This window comes from Pungitius pungitius, chromosome 12 (assembly GCF_949316345.1).
Source record: "Pungitius pungitius chromosome 12, fPunPun2.1, whole genome shotgun sequence".
NCBI lineage: Eukaryota > Metazoa > Chordata > Actinopteri > Perciformes > Gasterosteidae > Pungitius > Pungitius pungitius.
Genome location: NC_084911.1, coordinates 18,815,050 through 18,820,567, shown reverse-complemented (window position 1 = coordinate 18,820,567; position 5,518 = coordinate 18,815,050).

Sequence of the window (5,518 nt, the reverse complement as noted above, 5' to 3'; positions counted from 1 at the left end):
GTTCCGATGCGTTTGCACGCTTGTGTTTGGAGGTTTAAATTTGTCTCCATGCCACATCTCCGTCAGCATTTAATTGCATAATAGTGTTATATTGTATTCATGAATGGAAACGTTGCCCGTGGCAACCATACCATCTTTGCCATCACGGACAAAAAAAAAGAGATGAATAGCGTTTTAATATTCTTTAAGTGTGTGTGTGGGGGGGTTGCATCGGTGGCAAACACTCTTATAAGTTCCTCTTACCAGACGGGGTTGGCTGTTGACGGCGTCATCAAACCACAGGATGTAGAGACAGAACAGCCCCACGATCAGAGCGTGCACGGTCGACACCAACCTGACGGGACGCAAAACAACAACAAATGAACACGCCTGCAAACCGTGTGTATTTAATTACATCGACGTCGTCCCCTTGGTCCACGTGGCAGTTACTTCTTCTCTATCAGACCAGATATGGCATCACCCCCCCCCCCCCCCCGACCTTTGGAGTGGTTATGTAGACGACTGAAGAGAAGAGATACTTCAGAGGTCCGGTGGTCCCTTATCTCCCCTCTGCCAGGAGCACAGATCCCCCCCCCCCCCCCCCCCCCCCCCCCCCCCCCCCCCCCCCCCCCCCCCCCCCAACTCAGAGCCTCTACATGGGCTCTCCCTAAAGCCGCTCTACAGATGGGCGAATGTACGCCTGGAGGAGTCCATTATTGCTGCTGTAAAGAGTGTAAAAGCACAGCATAAGCGGAGGGACCTACGGACGCTGTCATCGTCTGCGAAGGATTTCACATGAAACCTTGCAGCCGATCTGCAGTTGAGAGTTTTTGGATTCTTCCCACCAAAGAGCAGGCGTTTTAAAAGGAGGAAAAGACAAAAAGAAAAAACCACCATTCTATTCCAGAAGACCACTCAGCAGTCGAGCCTGCTCCCTCTTTAGAAAAGGCTTTCTCCCTCTCCTCTCTTTGCACTTAAGTCGTGGTTACGTAAACAACATGCCGACAAACAGAGCTGGCGGTTACGCAACAGCAGGTCAGGAGAAGCATCGGTGCCTGAGCCTGGTTCAGTAAACCTCCCTGGTCAACAAACACTGTACTTTCAAAGAAAGTCCACTTCAAAACAGAGTTGTATGAATCAATGAATGAATACTTATTTGTTTTAGTAACTGGCGGACGGCAAAAAAGACCAAAAGGCTGAGGGGAGAGGGTGAGGGGGTGAGGGGGGGGGGGATTATGCAACTCCAACCCATTGCCCACTTTGAACTTCACCCCGTGGAGCTTCAGCTTGAAACCGAATACCACTGCGGCGCACATCTCAGCCGCAGTTGACGACAGGGGGTTGGGGGGGGGGGGGGCTGCAGCAAAAAAAAACACCAGTGTTTGCTCAACACGGGTCAGGTTATTCAGGAGGTCACGACTTTGTATTAGTTACATAACGCCACTTTTTGTAGGGGGGGGGCGGGGGGCGTCTCGGGCAGGCCGGCGTCACCATCAGTGAAAATGTTTTAAAAAGTGTGCCAGTCAAGAATAATATCTTTGGAGTGAAATGCAGTAAGAAATGTTATATTAAATGTGCTGAGAGCTAGAAGGGATGATTAACACTGCTCTCATGTGTGTTTAGTAAATTTGAACAGGGGCCTTTACGTTAGCATACGGTTGTTAGCGAGCTGCCTCTGGAGCCTTAGACGTGGATTTGGTTTCCTTTAGGAAGAACCAGCCCAGCTGTGTTTATTTCCAACAGCCACAGCAATTTAACGGATGACTAACGGAAAAGGAAGAACGGTGTCCACCTGGAGTTCCACTCCGTGAGCTTGGTGGCGGGCAGCTGTCCGTAGCCCGGCGTGATGACGGTGGAGAGACGCGGGCTGACCAGCTTGAAGAGAAGCTGGAAACCCACGAAGCTGCCAGCTACCACGGTCAACTCTCTCGTCTCCATCACTCACCTGACACAAAGAGGACACACACACACACACACACGGAAAGGTTGAGTCAATGGATGCCAGTCATCGTAGAAGAGGAGCTGATGAGTAGCGGGAGGATGGAGCGGCACCCCGTGTGGTTCGGCCTGTCCACAAAAGAAGAGAAGAAAGGAAAAGGGACAGAGGAGGGGGCTGTCGAATGCAAGTGACATGAGCGCTTTAGACAAGCGGGACACTTCATAGAAGGTGGTAGGGTGGGAATCAGAAGGTGTTACAGTTGAGGACAAAGGAGGGGGAAAAAAGGTTGTTTTTGGTTGCGAATACAGTGCTCAGCATTAAGCCTGAGAATAAAAGGCTTCTATTTATATGCATATTTTGCAAGGGGATTAAAGTTGTTTAGGCCTACGAAAAATCCAAGAAAACAAAGACTGGACTGGGTGAGAAAAGAGGATTGTCAAGATGTAGACACAGGTTCAAGTCAGAGGCAGTGGAACAATTTTTGAGAGGGGGGGGGGGGGGGGGTTAATTCTACTTCTTCATTTTCTCGCTCGCCCTTTATTGTGGCCGTATCTATGTTCACATCATCTGTGCTCCTGACCTTTGGTTTTTGTCCATTGTGTCGATTTTATCTTGCTGATGGAAGTATCGTCTGTGAGCAACCAGAAATAATACAGACCCAAATGGAAACGTGTGGGGACAAACACAGGATGCAGACGTGCCAGCAGCTGTTTGTAAACGCACACAGACGCCAACGGAGGAGATCGGTTTACTCTCCGCCCGGGTCAACAAACTACGAGCCAGTTCTTTATTTATAAGTCACAGGCCGTCAGACAGACGGAAATAACGCTGCATCAAGAATGCTCAAAAGTGGTTTTCTTTACCGACTCGGGCAAATGACAAGAAGGGGCTGAGAATGAAATGAAATCACCCAAAGCTGTTAATTGTTTGACCTCGCTGACTGTATCAGTGTCAGGTTTTCTGGAGTTGCTCGAGTTCCAGAGCAAAACAAATCGGATGCCTCCGGATCAACGACCCGCTGGCTTAAGATAAAGACAAGAAGACAAAATGAGACCAAGTACACGGCTGGAAATCTAGCTGACATAGGAGGGCAGCTCGTGACCGCTTCTTCCTCTTTTTAAAAATGTTGTCGGAGACACTATGCAGGCAGTCTAAAAACACTTTGTCTGAAAGAGGTGGCGATTAGGATTGGGATGGTACAGTACCAGACATAAAAGGTTGAAACATCATATATACACTGGAACCATATAGTGAAGGCTGTTCCTTTCTTTCTGTTCTATTTTCAAACTATGTCACATGGACACAAAGCACAAAAACATATTTAGAAAAAACCCCTCTCTAATAAAGTGGATCAAACAAAAAAAAAAGCAGCTGTTACTTCGTTAAAGCTTCCCATAACCTCTCCCTCCCAGAAGCTGGTTTGTACACAGAGGAAGGAGACTCCTTCTAGCGGCCCCCTCTCTCATTGTGCCCGGGAGCAGCGATGCACATTCCTGGGCCACGCCGATCATCTGCAGCATGCGCTTGAATAATTCATTGGCATCCTTCACCTGGCAGGCTCATGGGGGGGGGGGAGGGAGGAGGGAGGAGGAGGAGAAGGAGCGGGCAGAGAGAGCCTCCTCACTGCGGTTGACAGCCCCGCACGGGAGAGGCGCTCCGCCGGCCACGTCCGACCTTGTGTTACACCGGGCCCGCCGCTGTCAGCCAACCGTGATCCCCGTGACATATCAAGCAAAACATAATAATAGCGCTTCGATTACCCCCCCCCTCCCGTCTATCTTGTTCCTTTGGACATATACCCCCCCCCCCCACCCCACCGTCTACCGCATTGCTACACCACACGATGGGTCCGGGTCCGCTCCAAGAGGCGCAAACCTCGGCTAGCCTGCTCTACCCCGACCGCTGCGGAGTCACGACGGGAATACGGAGGACCGATTATCTCCGGTTTTAATGTCACAGATGTTTATTTTTGGATGTTGTGTTACAGTGAGTAGACGCCCCCCCTCTCTCACTCTCTCCCACTCTCTCTCTCTCTCTTCGAGGCAACCGTGCACCCGGCACCACAATAGCACATCGGCCACGTTCTCACACGCAGCTTTAAACACACACACACACAGGTGGCGACCGACTCGTAACGCGAAGCCGAGCCCCGCTGGACGCTCGGTTCGGGCGGGAGCCGCGGTGGTGTCGCGGTGCCGAGTCTCGCACGGAGAGAAAGAGACACTCGTGAATCCCGGCGGCAGGGAGGGCTCGGTTACCTGCTGTCCGTCGCATAGGTGTGTGTAGGCGGATACGCTCCCGCTTGGCCGTCGTCTCCTTCCACTTTTCTTACAACTTGACGTTAGCTAGCGAGTCTGCTCGTGACACGGTCCGCTGGCGCTCGCGCTGCGACCCCTGGAAGGAGAGAGGTGGGGGGGGGGCTCCTCCACGCGAACAATGGCGCGGCCCTAACCAGCCGCTGCAAACCGCGGGGGGAAGAAATGCCTTTTCTTCACAGCTTCATTTCGCGGGCGCCACGCGTTTCGCGACGTGGGTCCGGTAGAAAAGTTTTTTTTTTTTTCGAGCCGTTTTATTTTGGCGTCCACACTGAGGAATGACCTGTGACGTCACCACGTACCCACCCTCCGTCAGAGGCTACGCCCACAAGGAACAAAGGCCGTATGTAATATTAATGATAGTGGAGACTTAAAGACGCACAGCAACGGTTTGAGAGAAATGGAGCCCGTTCACTACAAATCACTATTCAACATTATAATCGTCTTTTGTTTAAGTTTAAACTAAACCTTCTACTTGTCCAGTTTTCCATTTGGTATATAAATTCAAAATGAAAATTTATATATATATATATATATATATATATATACTCTGTGAGAGTTACATTCTTATCAAGTCACATTATCAATATGTGTCAACCGAGTCCAACCCTATTTTATTATGTTCTTATCAATCATCAATCATCGTCACCTTGACTAATAGAGAACGTACAACCGCACAAATGTAATTGTCTGACAGGAACTGATGCAGACTTTGTGGTTTCTGTGAAGCTGCTGCCTGATTAGAGTGAATGCTATGGCTGAACCAGTGGCAGCCTGGAATATATATATATAAGATAATACATAATATCATCCTTCTAAACGAGAAATGTCCATAAATTATGAAATATAGAGACTGTTTTTTATCTTTTCAATTTGATGTGGCTTAACGGAGAAGAACGTTTCCAAAAAACAATGTTACCAAAGTACAAAAATACCAAAGTATAAAATAATGTTACAACGAATGTGAACTCAACATTAAGATTTTCTAATAATACTGTAGTAATACATGGACTTGCATTAGATTGTTTTTAGATTACTGATATCTTACAGGGGAGGTGTCTTCTTAAGCTATGACGCGCTTCTCTCCTGCATAACAATGTTGAAACTTTTATTCATTGTATGTGTATTTTTAAATGAATACAGAGTACAATAAAGCATATAATGAATAATATCCTGATAATTTATTTAACAATTTGTGTCAAAATTGTACAGCTTCTTTCACAAGTTGATTTACTGTTTTTGTCTGTTTGGTAAACTCTGTATTCCTCAGCGTTGCAGTGTTGGT